The following is a 22,880-nucleotide window of genomic DNA, read 5'->3' as shown; positions in this document are numbered from 1 at the left end:
TTCCTAAGGTATTCTGGACCTAAGCAATCTAGGGTTTTAAAGCTAATAATCACCAACACTAAACTAAGTGTCTCCACCCCCATTGTTCAGGGCCTTCTCGGTAGTGGCACCCAGCCTGTGGAACGCCCTCCCATCAGCAATAAACAACTATCTGACTTTTAGAAGACATCTGAAGGCAGCCCCGTTTAAGGAAGTTTTTAATGTTTGATGTTTTATCGTGTTTTTAATATTCTCTTGGGAGCTGCCCAAAGTGGCTAGGCCACGGGTGGGCAAACTAAGGCCCAGGGGCCGAATCTGGCCCAATCGCCTTCTAAATCCGGCCTGTGGACGGTCCGGGAATCAGCGTGTTTTTACATGAGTAAAATGTATGCTTTTATTTAAAATGCATCTCTGGGTTATTTGTGGGGCATAGAAATTCGTTCATTTCCCCCCCCCCCAAAAAAATACAGTCTGGCCCCCCACAAGGTCTGAGGGACAGTGGACTGGCCCCCTGCTGAAAAAGTTTGCTGACCCCTGGGCTAGGGAAACCCAGGCAGATGGGCGGGGTATAAATAATAAATTATTATTATTAATAATAATAATAATAATAATAATATTGATTGTGAGCATGCACATACATGCACATACATACTTCTTAAAATTGCTTTGCTCAATTCTTCTGGAGCTACCTCACACACTAAAATTGTAGATGTACTGAGATACTGAGATTATTTAAGAGTACAGTACTATGATTGGTTGCAGCTGCTAGTTGGGCGTCATGAATCATTCCACCTATGTATTATATTATTCTTTCCTTTGTGTTACATTATCTTTTTTAAATTATTACTTTAATTCCTCCCCCACATCTTATCTGTTGAATGGATCTCTGGGTTTATGCTGAGAACCATTTCTGCATCCCCCCCAGTCATTCTCTCATACTGTATAAGTATTTTATTAATCCCCTCCTCAGCCTGTTTTCTTTGCATTTTAAAGCTTTAAAAGCCCCATATAAGGGCAGACTTTAAAGAACTTATGTTTATTGGCCAAATGTACATTACTTTGCAATTACTAACTTTGATTTAATCACCAATTTTCTTGCTCAACCACTATAACAGGAGAAAGATTCTCTCTCCTTGCTTTTCATAATCTGGTTTGGTTTATACTATTCTGAATTAAGGATGCCAAGTAACCTGAAAAAATGATTTGGTTTACTCATGTGCTTTCTAACCTCCAGGTTCAGCTTTTTCACAGCTTGAAGATATTAAACAATCTGCTAATGCGAGTAGATCAGGCTACTGTTAAAGACAGGAGCTGGGACCGGTAAGAAAAACATTAACAATGCTAACCTGAATATTTATATAATTGTACATATTTTGCCACTTCTATTGTGAATCCTAAAATCCAGGTCCTTTGTAAATAGACTGTTAGACAGACACTAGGTGTCCCCTTTTTTTAAAAAAAGCTCAGAATCGGCCTTTATTCTGTATGATGACAGTATTTGATGGTGGAAATATACTACTTTTTAAGAGAGTAGAACATGGTATCCATCCCTTTTTTTAATCACAGGTGGAAAAATAATTTGGGAATGGCAGGGTTTTTGGTTTTAGTGGCCTCTGGGGAAATAGTTAAACACCGTTTTCTACCCACTGCCCCTTCTCTGATCAATTTCACAGCCTCCTGCAGCTGCTTCTCATTAAGAGAAAGGGAGGAAAGCTGGAAAAGTGTTATATGAAGCTGCAGTGTAATCTAGTTTGGCCTAGAGAGTGTAAACAATATCTGAGTTTAGGGGCCTTGGTCAAAAGAGTTCAAGATCTGCTTGTAGTAAAGGGTGGGCCCCCCCCAGCAGACCCTCCAGGTGTCCCTATTTTCCAGGGACAGTCCTGGATTTACAAAAGCCATCCTGGTTTCTGATTTGATCCTGGAATGTCCAGCTTTTCTTTAAGACGTCTATATTTTCATCGGAGAAATGTTGGAGGGTATGGAGTTATGTGACACCCCCACTCCCCCCCAGCCTAGGAGGTGAGTAACCAGGGCCAGATTTAGGTTTGATGAGGCCCTAAGCTACTGAAAGTAATGGAGCCCTTTATATGTCCAGCTGTCCTTTGTCAACAACAAATTGCCGCTGCTTTTTTGTGTTGAATATATGCTATATGGTCATTTATGTACCTCATAGGTATCTAAAGCCATTTGCACATAACTAAATATGTATTTTGTCAAAGTAATTTTTGAACTGAAATACAATTAAGAAGTATATTAACAGTGAAATACAATTATGAAGAAGTGCATTAATAGTGAAATAATTATTAAGCTCTGACTTAAAATGATTTTTTATTCATAACAAACTTAATAATGCAAACACATTGGCATTTGGCAATAACGAAAGTTCCTTTACAAACACAATTTACAAAGACTCATAATTTAGTCTGTAGAAACTTGCTATAACATGAAATAATAATTGCAGGTTTTAGTTTATTTGTTTTTTAACTTATATTTTGGAAATGTTCATCCAGTTTTTCACCTTTAATTTTTTGGGGGCCTCCAAGAGAGTGGAGCTCTGAGCTGTAGCTTGTTTAGCTTATATGTAAATATGGCACTAAGTAACTATGCAACCTTTAGAGACATCTGAAGGCAGCCCTGTATAGGGAAGTTTTTTTTAATGTTTCACGTTTCATTATGTTTTTATATATGATGGAAGCCATCCAGAGTGGCAACCCAGTCAAATTGAGGGGTATAAATAATACAATATTATTATTATTTATTGAATAGGCCATCCCTATTTTCATTGGAGAAATGCTGGAGGATATCCTCTGGCCATGCACTTGTGTCTTTAAAAGCAGCCAGTTACTGGGAAATTTCACAAATTACGTTTTTTCACCACTTGGCCTGGAAATGGAATTAAAGAGAATTGGCCGCCCTGCTATGGTTTGCCAAACACCAGTTCTATGGGGACGGGTTTTAAAACTTGGGTGGGTGGGTGTTTTGTTTGGGAGGTGGGATTGCTTCAAATTGTTTTTAAATGCTGTATGTTGCTTTGTATTTTGTATTTGCACTTATATTTGTTGGCCGGCATATTGTTTAGGGACTGTTTTAATAGTTTTTATTACGTCTGTTGTGCTTTTTGTGTTGTGAACTGCCCCGAGGCCTACAAATATAGGGTGGTATACAAATTTAATGTCAAAAAAAAAGAGAAGTTTTCGAAGGAAAGCAGGAAAAACAAAAGTTGCCCGTTTTGCACGTGTCCTTTTAGCAGAGGTCTGAGGTGCAGAAAACAGGAGATGGAGTTATTTGTGGCAGGGAGCTCAACTTTATCACCTGCTAGGCTCGCTTTCAGATTTTGGCAGGCCTAGCTGTTTCACTCTTTATCTCTGGTCAAGCAGGTTTTGAAACAACTTAGGGGAGGGAAAAAAAATCTGCCAGCGATCAAAGGAGGATGATCAAACTGTAGAGTTTGCAAAAAGGTGTTGATAACTGTTAAGAGACCTCTCTTCCCCTCACAGAGCTACAATTGTCAGAGTTCCCTGGGAAGCGGAGTTGGTTGTTTAAATCCCTTTTAGAAACTGTAGCTCTGTGAGGGGAATCGGGGTCTCCTAACATTTTTCATTACCTTGAACAAACTGCAGTTTCCCAAGATTATTTGAGGGAAGCCATGGCTGGCCTGATGGAATGATGATGCTTTAAGATAATAAAATAATAATTATTATTTTTAGATTTGCTTCCATCCTTATATTCCCCTGCTTTTTGTGGGGATGAATGCTAACTGATAAAAGGCCCACCTTTGCGTTTGGTCTTCCTAAGCTTTAACTAATGAATTTCTGTCAGGCTGCTGCTAAAAGCTGAAGGAGCTATGAAAAGGTATGGTTAGGGAGGGAAAGTGAGAAATCTGTGTGAATAAGAAACTATATCGGAGGAAGTTTATTTGTAAGCTGCGTTGAGTACCGCCAGGGAAAAAAGGCAGTGTTTAAATGAAGAATAGGAATAAGTTGGAATGATTTTCTGAATGAAAAACCAGAAGCAAAAACTCCACAAATAGTTTTATGGAGCAATCCTAGAAAGCAATTTTGAGAAGACCAAAGAGGGAATTAGAATATAGAACTAGAACCATTTTCGTTGCCATTGTAGGACTTTTGCATAAGTAAAGTCTCTGTCTTCTGTTTGCATAATATTTGCTTGTTTTACAGTGGCAAATATTTCAAGGTGGAAATAGGATTGCCTCAACCACACACATAATTGTATCTTTGACAGTAGCTGGGAACAATAAATTTAGCAGGTGAAATTTCCATATGAGGGAACATTTTATTTGCTGTTTTTCTGTGTGTCAGGCTGCAGTTAAACTTGCCCAAACAAAACCAGAGAAAAGTGAGGCAAGAGGTGGGGACCTGAATAAAAAGTAGTAAAATTCTTTAATATGCTTTAATATGCATATTTAATATGCTGGTATAAATGCATCTGGTTTGCAATACTGAGATCTAAGCCAACATGTGGGAGCAGGGGGCGGAGAGTCATTCTTGAAAAGTAAATTTCAAGATAATACAACTTTGTACATTATTTTTTCCTTCGGTGAACTAACTATAATTGTATATTACATTGCTTTCTTCTTTCTTATATAGTAAAAGAAGAAGAAACAGGACGTGAGAAGTGAGTGAGAAGTTGGTGACTTCTGCATTGACAGGTGGGAAAATAGTAGTGAATTGTGATGAGTGTTCAAGAAGTGGAAGGCATTCTAAAAGTAGCAGAGCCAGACACAATAAAGAAACATTCATGGGGAGAAAGAGGGGTGGGGACTTAGAAGAGGAGGTTTTTTCCCATGTTATGGGCCCAAATTTGGGGTGGATAAATCTGCCAATTTTGTTTTTTCTCCATTTCTCTTCTGATCATAAATCCAGCAATTTCACCAGATTTCTGCATCAGTTTGCCAATTATTTTTATTTTAACATCCTCACAAAATCCACCAGTACTTTAGTGTTCATCTCCCCTAATATACATACTTTTGCCAGCGGTTTCCCCTAGTATAATGCCTTTTGATGTTATTTTCACTATTATTTGCATTTTTATGCACACTTTCCCCATATATTCTCATTTTGGAGGGGCGGGGGGAGGTTGGATGGACAGCTCCGTAACAAAAATCAGAAATGGGCAGGTTTCACATAGTTGCATTAGCAAATTAGGTAGATTTGAATGAAAATGCAAAGCAGACTAAATTCCTACCCGTAAGCAACAAGGAATAGGAAGATGGATTAGCTAAGGAGTGAAAGTAATGAAATGGGAGATTAGGGCACCTGTCTGTAAACGTTTGCCTTTCTAAGGGTTTCGTAAATCTCAGACATGTCCGTGCCACCCTCTCTCCCTATCTGAACTGCAGGGTCCTTTTCCTGAGCCAGGACTGCAAGGTTTAAAAGGTCCCCCCCCCCCCCCACTCGTCTGCAGCTGCAGCAACCCTGCCGTGTCTTCTGGCTCCGGGAGCTTTGAATTAATCTGCCAGGACTGGGCATTCAGGTATGTACAGAGCCAGCCGCTGTTAATGAACACACCCAGCTGGCCTGCAGATCTTTGCACAGAACAGAGTGAATACTCTTAGTCTTTCCCACTGATCCAACAAGCATTCAGGCCTGGGATAAAAGCTGGCATAGATTCCATAGGCAGCAGTGTCTCTTCAGTCTGCCCTGCTGCCCCCAACTAATGTTTGGAGCGTTAGTTAAGTAATCTTGTTTTCTTTCCAGTACAGTATATATGATAAGATGTAAACATGCAGAAAGGGAGATTGGCCTGGAAAATAAATATTCTCCATGCACAAATAACTGAGCAATAAAACGGAGTGTTCTGTCTGCAGAGTTGTAGCGTGTGTCTTAATTGGGGAGGTTTGTTTTTTTCAGAATTACTGTCAGCCAGAAAAGCATCCCAAATGGTGGCCTGTTAGAGTCCTGGGAAACTTCAATTCAAATAGTTTGGACTGATGAGCCTCTCACACAACAGTGATTCACAAACAAAACAAAGGCACTGCTGAGTATTTGTATTACCCCTATTCTTAAGGGAAGGCTTGTTGTCTGCACCCCCACTCCTTTTCCAACTGTTGTAAAGTTGTTGTTTTCAAAATGGCATTTATTTCCCAGCCTTCCCCAGCAGGTCCCAGGGTGTGTTACAACCCTTTAACATTCACAACTAAAAACAATTAAAATGGATTACAGTCGCAGGAATAGGATGGGTCCTGAGATGCACATAAGTCCGGTGTAAAGAGTAAATTGTAAATTTGCCAAAGCTGTGTAGTGAAGAAGGCTGACGTACATCAGTGGGGAGCAGCGTTTGAAATTCACCAAGCACCCCACACATTTTGCACCTGGCTTTTGACCACTTGTGACCAAGTGAAGATGCCTGTGTGCCAGGATGGTGTCTGACGTCTCTACCATCTGGAAGAGCATGCCTGGGGATCCTTGGATCTTTCCTGTTTTCACACACTAGCAACACATCCTGTACAATTCTATCCATGGTATTTTATCTGCACAATCGGAACGAAATTCAGGAACCAAAAAGTCATATGGAAAATAGGACTTTTGAGCTGTCTGGCCCCCAAATGGCAACTAGGCATTCTGTTTTGGCAACTGTAAAGGTAAAGGTAAAGGGACCCCTGACCATTAGGTCCAGTCGTGGCTGACTCTGGGGTTGCGGCACTCATCTCGCTTTACTGGCCGAGGGAGCTGGCGTTTGTCCACAGACAGCTTCCGGGTCATGTGGCCAGCATGACTAAGCCGCTTCTGACGAACCAGAGCAGCGCACGGAAACGCCGTTTACCTTCCCGCTGGAGCGGTACCTATTTATCTACTTGCACTTTGATGTGCTTTCGAACTGCTAGGTTGGTTTAACCCACAGCGCCACCTTTGGCGACTGTAACCATGGCTTAAGGAGAGAACTATGGGACACCTCTATTGCCCAGGACCCCCCTAGTTTGGCTGTGCTTCTGCCCCTCATTTCCCCATCCTGGTCTTCCTCCTGTCTCACTTCTCTGCCTGTTTCTTTTCGCAGTTGCAAATTCCATATTGCTTGCAGGGTGCCGTTTTTTATCTCATTGCTGACTCTCTTGACCAGGGCCTTCCCCCTCCCCCGCAGCTTCCTAAAAAAAGGAAATAATGGGTGATCCCAACCCTCAGCAAAACAAAAAGAAAAACAAACCCTTACCTTTGATAAGGGCTTTTCTTCAGCCAGAGCTCACAGGAACTCAGTTCCAGCACCTTCTCAGGTGGGCACCATTGCCATTATAAGAGAACAAAGCAGGTGTTCATAGTGAGTTCTGGCACCTCTTTTTCTAGAAAAAAAAGCACAGCTTCAGAGGGTGAGGCTGTTTTCCTGGAATGGGGATAAGTGGCGAGGAGGTAGACTTCATTTGAGCATGTAGTCATGGGGGAGGAAAGTATGCCTTTGTCTAAAACTGATCAAAGGTAGGGGAAAGTTTTATCTGTTTAATTTCTGTGTTCCAGGATGCCATTAGAGTCACAGAAGCAGAGCTAGTAAGAATATATATTTATATTGGGTGTTCTGGCCTTGTTCTTTCTCTTAATAAAAAAAGATTATCTTAGGCTTGGCAAGTCTCTGCCAAAGGCACTAACTTCCATAGATCTCTAGATACAGTTATTAGTGGAAGGGCCAAATTGCACATGACGTGCTTAACCTGGCTGCTTTTATTTTTACTGAAAACAGCACCACGCAGGGCAAACAGCTTCTAGGCAGAGGGTGATTTCCAGCAGAAAACTGGCACGGTGCCTAGGATGGCCAGATGGAAGGAGAACAGCTAGAGTTCCTGCATTTTGAATAGTTATGTAGAAGAAGGAACTCCACCATGCAATGAAAGCTGCACCTGGTGAGATTCCCTTTTCAATCGGTAGCACATGACACTCTTAATCTCAGGGTTGTGGGTTCAAGCCCCACGTTGGGCAAAATATTCCTGCATTTCAGGGGGTTGGACCAGATGACCCTCACAGTCCCTTTCAGCTCTGCAATTATATGATTCTACACAACTATTAATGGATGCGGGTGGCGCTATGGATTAAACCACAGAGCCTAGGACTTGCTGATCAGAAGGTCGGCGGTTCGAATCCCGGCAACGGGGTGAACTCCCGTTGCTCAGTCCCTGCTCCTGCCAACCTAGCAGTTCGAAAGCACGTCAAAGTGCAAGTAGATAAATAGGTACCACTCCTGCGGGAAGATAAGCGGCGTTTCCATGCGCTGCTCTGGTTCTCCAGAAGCGGCTTAGTCATGCTGGCCACATGACCCAGAAGCTGTACTCCGGCTCCCTCGGCCAATAAAGCGAGATGAGCACCACAACCCCAGAGTCGGTCACGACTGGACCTAATGGTCAGGGGTCCCTTTACCTTTACCTTTACACAACTATTAAGATGCAGGGGCTCTCTCTTCTTTTATACCTGGCCAACCTAGCAGCCCCTCATCTGGATCGGGACCATGTTTTCAGATCGGGGCGCAACTGCTGCTCTTCCTTTGGAAGAGTGGCTGGGGAAACCCAGCCAGATGGGTGGGGTATAATTAATAAATTATTATTATATTATTATTATAATAACGAAAGCAGCCAAGCACACATCTTGAAACTTGTGACTAATATCATGTGTGGTTTGGCCCGAGGTCTATTCCATGATACTATAGCATATTTAGCAGGTTTAATTATTTATCCAGCCTTGATGATGGGCTCTGTGGAACACCTGCTGCCCTATTAGGGAACCAGCCAGAGTGCACTTGGCTGGTATCCTGAAGCAACAGGGATCTTGATATCTCTGGGAGAACTGTGCTGTGCTCATCAGCAAGATTTGTAACACGATAGGTGGGCTTCAGGGTAGCGTTGCCAACTGATCAGAAAAATCATAACCTAACCTGCTCTTCTGCCCTAAGCAGATTTGTTGGCATCTGTCTGTCTCGAGAGTCAATGGAAGAGTCTGCCTTAGGGGGTGAGAGATATACTACTCTCCTGCAGATATTTGCACATCAAGTTCCTGTCGAAGGCAAATGCTACAAGAGACAGTTTAGAAGTTCGCAGTCCCTGCTTACAGGAAGATTGGGACAAGTCTAGGTTTTTGTTGGGTGACTGCCAGATTTGTGAGCCCAGGAGCAGATTGCTCTTCAGGGATTACACCATTTGATGCTGCTTTCAGGGTTGTCCCATCCCTCCCCTACGCACCACCTCTGCTCTTCATTCCATTTCATTTCACTTTTAATTTGCATACCGCCTTCCTATATTATCGTACCCAAGGCAGTTTACAAGCTGAAGAAACAACTAAGATTGCACACCTTATAAAAATAGGATCCAATACAAGGATTTCATAATAAAAGCCTAACTTTAGAATAAACAGCTTATATCCAATAATCTATTAGAATACAATAGTACACAGTAAATATCAGCAAATAATAATTAAACAGAAATTCACTCTTAACAATTACAATAAATAATTTCTAAACTATAATCAATAAAAATAACAGCAAGTCACAGTGCATAAAATAACACTGCAAACTGAGAAGCAAAGACACACAACATATATATGTGCCTGGTGGCCAGACAAAGTCTTTCTCCTGTCTTCTGCCTCTCGGTGGCCTTAACTTACATAAATCGAGCAGGCGATGAAGAAGAAGAGAAGAAGAGTTTGGATTTGATATCCCGCTTTATCACTACCCTAAGGAGTCTCAAAGCAGCTAACATTCTCCTATCCCTTCCTCCACCACAACAAACACTCTGTGAGGTGAGTGAGGCTGAGAGACTTCAAAGAAGTATGACTAGCCCAAGGTCACCCAGCAGCTGCGTGTGGCGGAGCGGAGACGCAAACCCGGTTCACCAGATTACAAGTCTACCGCTCTTAACCACTACACCACACTGGCTTTTCGCATCTCACTAACTCCATGTCATACAAAGCTTCGCCTGCTAAGTCTATGTACTGGGTTTGGGGGTTGCTGTTCTGTGTTACATTGGGTTGCTTGCTGAAATGTGCTAATCTAGATACCTACTTGCACTGGTGTGCTTTTGAACTGCTAGGTTGGCAGGAGCTGGGACAGAGCAACAGGAGCATGCTCCGTCACGTGTATTCAAACTGCCAACCTTACGATCGGCAAGCCCAAGAGGCTCAGTGATTTAGACCACAGTGCCACCCGCGTTTTTTTAATCTAGCTACAGAGCAGGTGACTTCAGTAGCAGTGATGGGGAATGTGGGAATAAACTAAGGCAGTATGCGATGTTGCTGCTGTGATGGTGTGTGCCATAAGAGGTGATTCTCGGGTACATAGGACAATGCTTGAAGGATTCTATACCAATAAACAGCTTTGAGTGATTATGCTTGAGATAATGTAGACGGCATGTATGCATTCAACCCTTGGGAACTGCAGCTTCACTCCAGAAATGCAGGTGTGTACATGTCAAAGCTCCTTTGTCTGGAGGCCAAACATACCTGGCATCAGGCATGTGAAAAGTTCACAACGGTTGCGAAATAGGAGGGGCTGAGGGAGGCCAGCATTGAAGTACAGTATTGAGACTGAAACATTCTCCCTCAAGGAAGACACGTCTTCAGAAGCAGGGTGCCAGTAGCAAAACTTACAATTTGTGATTATAATTTTAAAAGGTAAACAAAACATAGCAATAATGCAAAACCAGAGATGAACTGAAATGGCAGTTGCTTTACTATTTGTTCTGGTTGTTGGTTTTTTTTTGAAAAGTGTGTTCTCGAAACCTCCTCTGTTTGTTTTTTTAATAAAAAAGTTGGCTATAACCCAACAGAGGGGGCGGGGATTGAAAGGCATCTACTCTCTTGCCAATCAGATGATAGGTGAATTACGATATATGTACATATGTACACCTCCATTCATTAAAACTTTTCATAAGCTCCCAGTGTCAGAAAACTGGCAAGTTGCTTTCTTCTTAAAATGACAAGGTGAGTAGGCTTTACTGCTGCCCGCCACTGCCAGCCAAATGACAGGACCCGTGTGTTTTAATTTAAACTTTGTGACTTCTTATTGTTGTTGTAAACTGCCCTGAGGACATTGCTTAGGACAAAAGGCGGGTTAGAGATAAAACAAAACACACACAAACTTCGTTGTTTTTTTTAATCCTCACTTGTTAAACCAGCTCTTTCTGTGCACATATGTGTGGAAAGCTTTAAAGGGATTGGAAGATAGGCTTTTAAAAGCCCATGTCAGGACACTGTTCAAATTCCAGGAAGTGTCAGAAGGATTTGGCAAGTGGTTCTGTTTCTTCCAAAAACCCTGAAGTTCAAATTGAAATCTGGCCAAGATCTGAATGTTCAGATTAGCCTTATTAAAGGCTTTCTACAAAAGGTAACTTTGACAACTTGTCTGAGTTTAATGTTAAGTCAAATTAGTACGGTTTGAGGAACTGACATTCCTTAAACAGACATATACAGTAACTTATATCTGGCAGCTGCGGTAGGTCTCAAACCAGAGACTTTCTGGGAGCTGAACTAGATCCCTTTTCCTGAGCCAACACTGCTTCTAAAAGACTAGAGTTCTCTAAGACCCTATGCCCTGGGCCTTGAAAGATGCACGCATTGCAGGGAATTGGGCTAGGTGACCCTCGGGGAACACTTCCAACTCCACAATTCTATGATGATGTGATTCTACACTGCTGAGTGGCCTTATGTCTTACTTTACAGACCTCTAATCCGAAGGACTCTCAGAGAGGAGGGTCCTCTATGTGAAGACAACACTCTATCCGAGGGCTGTTCAGTCCAAGTTTGGTTAAAACAACAAAGAACCATAAAAACGGAGAGCAAGAGATTTGAAGTTGACCCTCATCAGTAAGGTCACCATGGTGAGGTACGTTTTATTTCCAGTTAGATTACATGTAATTATTTCTAAGTTTGCACCTCTACATATGAAAAGTCACAAGCAAATTTTATTCAAATTGGGGTCGTCTTTTTGTCTTCATTTTTTGGCAATGCATAACTGGCTGCCCTCCTTTCCTGGGGAAGGAGTGGTCCACTATTGCACTACTGCTGGTCCAAAACATTTTGCCAACTGAAGCAAAACCTACCAATGATGTCCCACCCCTAGCCCTATGCTAAGACCAACTCTTTGGAAAATCTCACCCTACTATTCAGATATCAATTCCTGCCTTTGTCTATTGTCTAAATCAGTGTTTCCCAAACTTGGGTCTCCAGCCGTTTATGGACTACAACTCCCATCATCCCTAGCTAGCAGGACCAGGGATGATAGGATTTGTAGTTCAAAAGGAGCTGGAGGCCCAAGTCTGGGAAACACTGATCTAAATCAAGGATAGGGGGTATATGACTTTCCATGGGTTACTGGACTACAGCGCCCATAATCCCTGACCATTGGTCATGCTGGCTGGGGCTGATGGGAATTGAAATCCAACATCATCTGGAGGCTACAGGTCCCGTGCCTCTGCCCTAAATTCTACTACTTAAGCAGTTATCTTCACCTTGCCACATGGTACTGCTGATCCTCTTCTGCGCTCACAAAAACCATTGGAAGTGGAGTCGTTAACCATGAAGGTTCTAGGTGTGAATTTCCTCCTGTGTTTGAGGGGCTGCTTTCTTCTAAGGATTTCAAAGCCTCTAAACTCGCCTGTTTGTACACAGCACAAAGATGCTCATTGCTTTCTTTATGAAATTGATCCTAAATTAGTGCAAAGGGAAGAATGTTCTGCTGAATTATTTTTCTTATTTAAGTACATTGTTTTTGAACCAGTTTTTACAACTCTCTTGTCTGTGAGTCCATACATAAAACTTAAGTTAGCCAGAGAGTCTGTGCAAATAGAAACTATTTCTCAACACTTTTTGTCCCATTTTAACACAGTTCACAAGAGGCTAGAGTTACAAAACAAACCAGAAAAAAGCACAGCTTCTTCTGGCCTTAACCCTTTTAGCATCTGATGTATAAAATTCAGCAGGTGAACCTTTTCACTGCAAGGTGATAAACACATTATCTAGCAAATGTCTGTATGCCAAGCTACTGTTAAATGCTCAGTTGCAGAGATTCATTGCTGGCAACTCCACATGGCACGTTCCTCTATAGAAAGTGTTCAGTGTTCCTTGTGAATGTGCCCTAAAATAATGAAATCAATTGTGCATTTTCAAGAGCATTAATGAACACTCTTCTCCTGCTGCAGTTTATATACGTTGCCACAATGCACGTTATATGAGTGCCATGTTCCTGTACATGAATGCACACCCATGCCTGCAACCTCCTGTTTGGGAACCTGTTATTGCACTGTGCAACAGCTGTCTCAAAGGGACACACCTCAGCTTAACCACAAAGTGAATGTGACTTACACTTTCAAATCGGGTGGAACCTACTTTGAAGAGAAACACATCAAAGAGCAGTATTTTAAAAGAAACTACAGGATAGAGATTGATTGTGGCTAACTTCATGTGTACACTGCTTCAAACATCTGGGATGGGAGTGTGTTGGAATCTGAGTAAATTGTAATGTGTATGCAGCCTCTGTGTGAAGTCTCCTTCCCAGTACCTAGAATGTTGCCATTACAGTGTTCTCGTACTGAAGATGCTGGTAAACATAGTTCTACAGGATGCCTAATTCCATACTATGAACAGGTGGCATGGAAACTACTTTTCCTAGAGGTCCTTTTGTCTGGGATCAGCGGTGACCTTTGGGCTTTCGAATTTCAGTGGTGCCCTCTGCGACGCCAAAATTTGGTGCCCTCCGCCTCTTGCCTTCCATTTGATGTCATGGTTGCAGCACCCCCTGCGGCACCGTCTTGGCTCAGCACCCACTGCAGGCGAACTGGTCGTGCCCCCTAAAATCCACCTCTGCTGGGATGCCACTGCCACAATCACCAGGCAAGTCTGGAAGAAGGGAAAGGCAGGCGTCTGGATCCTGTAACAATCCCAATTTAATTAATATGCAGGTTATATATTCAGACTTGAGGGGGGAGTTAGCTATTTTCCCATGGGAAATAGCTTTGTAAAGCATGCTACTGAATCACCAAAAGAGTTTTCCCATCACAACTTTCAGGTCAGCATTTGCTATAAGAGCTAGACCCCCATGCCTACCTTAAAAAAAAAAAAAAAAGTGGTTTTGGGTTTTCTCGCTACCAGATTATGTGACAATTACCAAACACATCACATTTTCTTTTTTAAATTTTTTTATACATTTTTCATATTTTGAATATACATCATACATTTTCTGCGATAAATCACTTCCCTCAGAACTTCCCATTCCATGGCATCCTAATCAAACCTTATTTTGCTGCATATTCTTTTCTGCCATCCTATTTCATTCCACATATATATCCCTTATTGTTAGTAACTGCTGCTCACACTGTTGTTCCTACTTGTAAGTTAATTTAAATATTATATTTCCTTAAATACTGTCCCAAGTATTTCCACTCATCTTTTATTTGAGTCTTGTCTTGGTTTCTTTCCCCCCTGCTGTCATATATGCTAGCTCTGTGTACCCTATCAATTTATCTTGCCAAAAAATGGCAAAAACCAATCACATTTTCTGCCCTGTCATGGAATTGTGGAATAGAGGCAGGCAGCTCTGAATAGCAAAGTGAAGCAGCACAACGAGTACATTCAAACTTTGCGAGCCACAGACATTTGGTAGAATTTGCGCCTAGAGCTGCAGAACTCCCAGTGTTAAGTCAGACTTGGCTGTTATGTTTTGGGGACTGTCTGGAGCGTGTTATGTTTGGTTCCCATTCTTCTCCTCATCCCCTGCCAGTGTTCGCCGCTTTGCTACCTGTTTCCATTCCCACCTCTTCTGCAGAGCCACCCATCTCCTCCCAGCCTTGTCCCCTCTCTGCATGCTGCTCTTGTTCCCTCTCCCTGCACCTTTGTGCCATTCAGCCTCTTTTGTGCCTATCTTGTTCATTCTTTCCCTTTCAGCGCCATTCCTCTTGTCTGGCTCGCCCCTCCTTCCCTTCGCCCTCATGGGTGGTTTTGTCTCCTTGGTTTGTGTGGTCTGCCCTGCACATTCCAGGCCTTTCTCTCCTCAGGACCTGACATGTTCCCCACAGAAAAGGGGATTTATCACATGGATTATGCTTTTCATTCTGCCTTTTGTTTTCAAAAAAATTCACCCTTCCCTCCCCCCCCTTGTACTTTGTATACACAGACTTGACAATGCACATATCTGAGGGCTTTTCTGGAGTGCCTGATGCATATGATTCTTTGTGCGTTTTAGTTTGAATTCTCCATCTTTCGTTTCTTTATGTATCTCAACACCACAGGCCTGACTTTGCCAGCTCAGAGGTGCGTTCCCTGCTCCCCCCCCCCAATTGCTCCGCTCCGAAGCAAAAATAGGCCTGTGCATGCTCATACTATCCACCATTTCTCAGACGACAAAGAGAGAAAGAGAGGCGCTTGTGTACTTTCTCAAACCATCACGGGAACATGTTGTTGAAAGCTTTCCTGCATCAGCTATAGGTTGTGTTGCGTTGCTCCACAAAAGTCTGTCCGTTGCTGGCTTCTGAAGCAGGGTGTGTTAGTAAACTGACAATAACTATTTTTCTATCTCACCCCTCCAGGCCACAACACACAAACATGTTGCATTTAATAGAATCTTAAATCCTTCAGTGAATCTGGCATATTAAAGAAAAGCCTCCTGTAACTTTGAACACGTTCAGCCACAGCTACCACCTGAAGGGGCAAGCTGCAAGAGGAACAGTGCATTTTGTGCCCCTGTGCATGTAATTACATATATGCGCAGGAACCCCACCCTGCCCAAACTAAATTATAGAGACGGAAGGGGAAGATGCTGAAACCTGGGCAGGGGGAGGATTTTAGAGCGCACAAAAAGAAGAAATTTCAAAGCAGGCTGATGCTTCATCCAAATGGCCAAACAGGAATGGGGATTTCGTGAGGGGCAGGAACCTGAAAAGCAGGACTTTCTCTGTCTGAAGGGGGGGGGGGGGCAACTAGAAAATTGCGATTATATGAGCCTATTGTGCATGTGGTGGTGCTGGCAGTGTTTTGGGAGCTGCCGCTTTGTATTCCCATCTGAACTTTTGTTTTCAGTAGGATGCTCTTGCAAGTTTGCAGCGGCGGCAGCAAAAGCCCTCATTAAAAATGCGTGCGCAGCAAAATCCTGTGGCAGAATAAATGGAGACATTCAGCAGAGCCTTGAAACAAAATCCATATGAGGGAGCCCCCCTCCCCCTCCCCTCCCCTTCCCCGCATCTCCTGCCCTGATAACACAGGGATTTGAGGCAGCGGGTCTGGCTCTTGCTTGCTGCTGCGTATGTGTACATCTGTGGCTACAGGAACTTTGCCCAAACTTCATTCAAAGCAGTGGGTCTTTCAGCCTTTGCTTTCATTCTGAGCAGAGGGAGGGCAGAGGGGGGACCACGGGCCGCTCCATTTCCACAGAATGGGGGGGGGGGGAACGTTGCTCTAGCCATTCTGAGTGAAGCATCCACATCCCATTTCCCTACCCCTGGTGCAGAGTGGTGAAGCCCCACGGCTGCTCCTCTGTATGGGTCAGCTGCTCCTCTTTGTAGCAAAAAGATGGAGCAGAAAAGGGGGAATGAGACGTGAAGAAATTTACTACACATATTGAATCAAAGCACTGATCCTGAGAAGGCCTGAATGCCTACAGCTCTATTTTTTTTTAATTACAAAGAACTCGCCTGGTTCCTTTTGTGTGAAGCAGCTGTCAGAATCAGACCCTGTTTAATATGTGTCAGGCTATCCAGCCGCGAGGGCGGTGTGCAGGGAGTTTATAGTATAAATGGCTGTGGCTGAAAACCCCACCGAGGGGGGATTAAGTGTCTGGGGCTGCTGCGGAAGCCTCTGGAATCTGCAGTGCTTACGTTAGGGTTGCCAACCTGGGGTTTAGCAAAAATGCCAGAGGGGTGTGTGCCAGAAATGGGCAGAGCCAGGTTGATTGGCTAGTGCGTGGAACGTGAAAATTTGGAGGACAGGTCAAGAGGGCACAGCCTGGTGCCCAGCTTCAAAGTATTTGCTATAGTCATAGAATCATAGAGTTGGAAGGGAGCCAAGGGTCATCTAGTCCCACCCCCTGCAATGTGGGAATCTCAACTAAAGCATCCATGACAGATGGCCATCCAACCTTTGCTTAAAAGGAAGGAGAGTCCACCACCTCCCGAGAGAGTCTGTTCCATCGCCAAACAAAAAGTTCTTCCTGATGTTTAGTCGGAATCTCCTTTCTTGTAGCTTGAAGCCGTTGGTTCGAGGCCTACTCTCCAGAGTAGGAGAAAACGAACTTGCTCCCTCTTCCATGTGACAGCCCTTGAGATACAGTCATACCTCATGTTACGTCCGCTTCATGTTACGTTCTTTCCGGTTACGTCCCGCAGTGACCCGGAAGTACTGGAAAGGGTTACTTCCGGGTTTCGCCGCTCGTGCATGCACAGAAGCGCAAAATGACGTCACACGCATGCGCAGAAGCGGCGAATAGCAACCCGCGTATGCGCAGACGTGCCGCTGCTGGTTGCGTTCTTTTCATGTTGCAAACGAGCCTCTGGAACGGATCCCATTTGCAACCAGAGGTACCACTGTATTTGAATACGGATATCCTATCTTATTGTAGTCAAACTGATCTTGAACCTTAGGTGGTTGTTTAAATTAAAATTGGTAATAGTAAAAGAGTTGGCAGATCCCCCCCCCCCCGTTTACATTCAGTTCTGTGGAAACTTACAGACCCCACCACATAGAAAAAATTATTCTTGCGATTATATAGCATCTTCTTTTGTATGCATAACTTGAAATGCCCAGGAAAAGTCTCATGGGGAGTAGGGAATGTGAAATGCAGGATAGTGAGAGGGGAATGTGAGCAGGTGTGCAGTTGTACTTTCTTCCTCTCAGGGAAGAAGAAGCAGATTTGTACTTGTGTGTTTGTGTATGAGAAAGACAGAGACAATGACAGAGAGACGGAGATATTAAGGGTTTTGTTAGGATTTTTAAAAGCTGGGCTACATGCAGCTAGTGTTAAGACCTAGATTGGGTTGTGGAGGCAGCTGTTAAACCGTCAACATTTTATTTTATTTATTCAAAAACATTTCTAAATTCAGGGCTTTTTTCTTTTTCTTCAGCCAGAACTTGCCGGAACTCAGGTGGACACCATTGCCATGATAAAAGAACGAGGGAGGTGTTCACAGTAAGTTTCAGCACTTCTTTTTTGCTAGAAAAATAGCGCTGTCTAAACTTAATATTTAAAAATCTCTAAGTGGCATATGTGCATGTCTGTTCCAGAGCTGGCATTAATATCAAGTGACATGAAACAGTTGCTTCAAACTATTGCTTCCGGCCTCCATTTTATTACATTTGCTGTGTTTAAAATGTGTTGGGACTGATGTCACTCTGCCTTCTTGCGTTGGGTGTGAAAACGCCTGACAAATGCTTTACATGTTACAGAAAAGACAGATCCCTGCCTTTGCACTGTGGGTCAATCATACTATTTGCACTCAATAAAAACAATGCCCAGAAGCTTCAGCTGGTCACAGATCCCAAATAAATATTTAGAGTGTGTTAAGAGTCATGTTTAACCCATTGCAGAAATGCATGTTTCTTCCTCCTCTGTAATATATGAAGTGCTACAGAGACCTACACCAGACTTGTCCACCCATTTAAATACAAAAACAAAACACTCTCACATATGATCAGCATCTTGGTCCTGTGCTGGAAGGCAACCCTCTGTAGTGAAGTTCTCCAGCTAGCGCATCTGGGCCTCACTATCTCTGGTAATGGAGCTAGACTTTCAGATAGAAAAAGTGATACAGTTCACCTGGGATTGTTCAGCTTCACACGGTCCCAATGCTTGCCCATGTTTGGAAGAAAACTTCCCCACATGTTGAAAACTAGCACAACTGAGAGGCAGCTGGCCAGAACCCTTTCCCCAGATATGTTAGCTTTTTCGTTAGGCAAAAGAGCTTGATGTGTGTGTATTGTTCAAATATAATTCTCTGTTATACATGGCACAGTCCAAGAACGGTAGCAGCATTTGATGTTTCTGCATGTACAGCTTGGTTCTCAGGGTGGGTCCATCAGTGTGTAGAGATGCAGACCTGGGACTCAGAGCTGCAAATATAACATTTTAAGTGTGTTTTAAGTGCATTGTACAAATGAAACACTAGATGGTGCTGATGAGCTAATGGCAAATTCCATACATATTTTAAAACTTTTTTTAAAAAAGCATTTTCACAGTGTTTTCTTTTTTTATATCTGTGTAGATTCAGCCTTGTATTGTAGTAGCAGAACTGTTTTGCAAGTCGTATCTTAACTCTGAAATATACCTAAAGCACTAGATGAATTGGACCCTTATTTGGAAAACCTTGTATGGGATACCCATCAGCTAGCGGCCAAGTTCACCCCAAATGTTCCTTCTGCTTGTTGATACCGCCACGAACTATTGGGCAGCTCCTTTTGATGGCAGAGCAGCTTGTGCAAAAGAAGGTCCTGGTGGATTGTATCCCATGTTAATAATCGTGTGAAGTTGCTATTTGTATCTTCCACTGGTCCTTTTGAAACAGAGTCTTGTAAAGCAAAATTCTCACAGTCTAATTCCAAATGTTGATTACTCTGGGGGAGTTCCATGCACCGGGATCGAAAAGGGACTGTCAACATATTTCTCTTAGACAATCAATGTCACATTTTCTCTGCCACCCTCCCTTATTTAAGTAGCTATACCTTCTGCCATGCTGTGCTACTTTGGCCTCTGTTCTGCGAATGTCAAAACAACCAATTGCAAAAGACACAAATTAATCTGAGTCGGTGCTTGATGTGGTTCTCCCAGAAGCACAGGAGCTCGCAAGCTTCAGTCTGGGGGCTTTTCAAAGAAATACAGTACTGGGATTTGACAACTCTTAATTTCAATGAACTTCCACCAGATCCGGAAAACAAGTGCTCTTTGTATACAGTACTTAGATTTTAAAATAGCCTTGTACAATTGGAGCTGGTGGGAACAAAATTAGCTGACCTGACCTGTACTCTTTTTAAATATCATCTTCCTGGCCTATGTGGACTTTGTTTCTTAAATTCTGCTTGTGGCACTGGGATCTGGATATGTCTACAATACTGCACATCACACTTTTTTGGGTGCCGGGTTAAGACACTTATATTTGCACTGGCATTGTTTATTTCTCATTATATTTATATCCCACCTTTCCTTGAAGGATTGAAAGAATTGTTATCCGCCTCCCCATTTTATTGTCCTAACAACCAGGACTTTATTTTGGCTGGAACTCGCCAGCACTCAGTTCCAGCACCTCTCAGGTGGGCGCCATTACCATTATAAGAGAACAAGGGAGACGTTCATGGTGAATTCCAGCACCTCTTTTCCTAGAAAGATCACACTGCTTACAACCCTGCAAGGTAGTCTAGGCTGAGAGATAACGGCTGGTTCAAGTTTACCCAATGAACTTCGTGCTGCGTAGGAATTTGTACTAGTCTTAACATTCTAAAAAGCAGAGACATCACCTTAACATTAAAACATCACCTTAACATTAAAAATCAGAGACATCACCTTGCCAACAAAGGTACGTATAGTTAAAGCCATGGTTTTCCCAGTAGTGATGTATGGAAGTGAGAGCTGGACCATAAAGAAGGCTGATGACTGAAGAATTGATGCTTTTGAATTCTGGTGCTGGAGGAGACTCTTGAGAGTCCCATGGACTGCAAGAAGATCCGACCTATCCATTCTTAAGGAAATCAGCCCTGAGTGCTCACTGGAAGGACAGATCGTGAAGCTGAGGCTCCAAGACTTTGGCCACCTCATGAGAAGAGAAGACTCCCTGGAAAAGACCCTGATGTTGGGAAAGATGGAGGGCACAAGGAGAAGGGGACGACAGAGGACAAGATGGTTGGACAGTGTTCTTGAAGCTACCAGCATGAATTTGACCAAACTGCGGAAGGCAGTGGAAGGCAGGAGTGCCTAGCGTGCTCTAGTCCGTGGGGTCACGAAGAGTCGGACATGACTAAACGACTAAACAACAACATAACATTCTAACCACATACTATTTAGCCAGAGCTCTTTTTAATCCTTTAGTTTTAGCCTGCTCTATATTTTGTTGTTTGTTTAAATATATTTTAAGCTAATGCTATCGGAATTGCTTTTACACTTTTGTATGGTGCACTGGAATCTTGAAGGTACCCTGGACTAGACTAGACTAAAATACCCTCTATTGCCTTGAGAACAAGGAGTTGCCTTGGGATGGCTTTACTGAGTTGCAGTGCAGAGGCAGGGAGCGCTATGTTTCTGACTCAATGCCATGGTCAGGTTTGTGGGTTTTCTTGCAGAACAAGGGAACGATCTTTCTTTCCCCCCCTGTATTCCCTCAAGGCTAATCTGTCAGAGGCCGCATGCCATTGATGGGTGGAGGTGGGTGAGATCAGAGCCAAAGGGTGCACCCCCTTTCCCCCTTTCTGCCACCCTTTCCTTTTCAGTCCCCGCCCCCCATTGCCACCTGTGTGACTATACCTCTAAAGCACATTTGTCACGGAGTTTGCTCCCTCAAAGAATTCTGGGCACTGTAGTTCGTTAGCAGTTTCTGGGAATTGTCTCTGTGTGAGGGGTTACAGTGTCCAGAATTATCTGAGGTAGCAAAATCTGTGACAAATGTGCTTTAAAGGTGTGCACAGCGTTGAAGGCTGAAGACTGCCTAACCCCCTCTAGCTGCAACCCCTTGTGAGCTCACAGGGTGGCCTTGGCCTAATCACTCTCTCTCCTTTGTTGTGAGGAATAAATGGGGGAAGATGTTTTGAGGAAAGCTGGAATGTATAAAAGTAAAATTGCTGGCTGTAGCTGCTGTGCGACACCCATTGGTCATTACTGCCTCTCTAGCTTCCTCGTTCCATTGTTGGGCACCCCTTAAATAACAACAACAACAATAATAATAATTTATTATTTATACCCCGCCTATCTGGCTGGGTCCCCCCAGCCACTCTGGGCGGCTTCCAACAAAACACTAAAATACAATAACCTATTAAACATTAAAAGCTTCCCTAAACAGGGCTGCCTTTAGATGTCTTCTAAAGGTTTGGTAGTTATTTTTCTCTTTGACATCTGGTGGGAGGGCATTCCACAGGGCGGTGCCACCACTGAGAAGGCCCTCTGCCTGGTTCCCTGTAACTTGGCTTCTCACAGTGAGGGAACTGCCAGAAGGCCCTCGGTGCTGGACCTCAGTGTCCGGGCAGAACGATGGAGCTGGAGACGCTCCTTCAGGTATACTGGACCGTTTAGGGCTAAAAGGTCAGCACCAACACTTTGAATTGTGCTCAGAAATGTACTGGGAAACGTACTTATGCAATCCCTTATGCAACACCCTCCTTGCAGTCCCTATTTAATAAGTTGTTGGCATCCGCCCGTCTCGAGAGGCAATGGAGTGTGACTCTGAGGGCGAACTCAAACCACTGAGCAGCACTGAAGTGACCTCCAACAGGGTACAAGCCTTGGCAGTGTATATGGAGGTCCTGGGCTGCCCAGACGTCAAGACCTCCCTCTTGGCCTTGCTGACATGCTACAAAGGAAAGCACAAAAACAGATTTGGTAGCAGCTGGGCTGCAGGAGTGCCGGAAGGCGGTGTACAAAGCACCATCCAACCATCTTAGGTCCAATCTGGATTTGTATAGGATTTACTCCTTGGCCATTCCTTCTCCCGAAGAAATCCCACAAGGCAGAAGTTTAGGATTAGAGTTTTCCTTCTCCTAGATGGGCTGCCTCCCCAGGTTGTCAAGCCCCTCCATCTGCCTGTTTTCTCACTATGTGTACACCTTGCTGCAGTAGAACCAATTGGTAGCTAATCCTGGAGCATACTCTCTGCATGGACTTAAAACGCATATAACAAAACCCATATGGCTGCTTTTGTCAGACTTGAGGACAAACCTCTTGGCTGGTAGGGATGGTGGTAATTTGGAGCAGAGTTGCCCTAGGGTGAATGTGTGTATTTAAATTTTTCTCCATGTTTT

At 43.4% G+C, this 22,880-nt stretch overlaps 1 protein-coding gene across 2 annotated transcripts in view; it reads left to right on the top strand.

The window, feature by feature from the left end:
• Positions 1-4,586: 4,586 nt before the first annotated feature.
• LOC308466137 (ephrin type-B receptor 5) overlaps positions 4,587-22,880 on the top strand; it is a 162,112-nt gene continuing 143,818 nt past the window's right edge. For both annotated transcript variants that reach the window (XM_080986722.1, XM_080986723.1), the window contains exons 1-4: positions 4,587-4,648; positions 5,339-5,472; positions 11,625-11,787; positions 18,011-18,075. The gene's annotated coding sequence lies outside the window, so the exon portion shown is untranslated. The remainder of the gene's footprint in view (positions 4,649-5,338; positions 5,473-11,624; positions 11,788-18,010; positions 18,076-22,880) is intronic.

This window comes from Podarcis pityusensis (genome assembly GCF_964106645.2).
Source record: "Podarcis pityusensis genome assembly, chromosome: 17".
Classification (NCBI taxonomy): domain Eukaryota; kingdom Metazoa; phylum Chordata; class Lepidosauria; order Squamata; family Lacertidae; genus Podarcis; species Podarcis pityusensis.
Note: the sequence above shows the minus strand (reverse complement) of the source record. Positions and strands in the feature narration are given on the sequence as shown.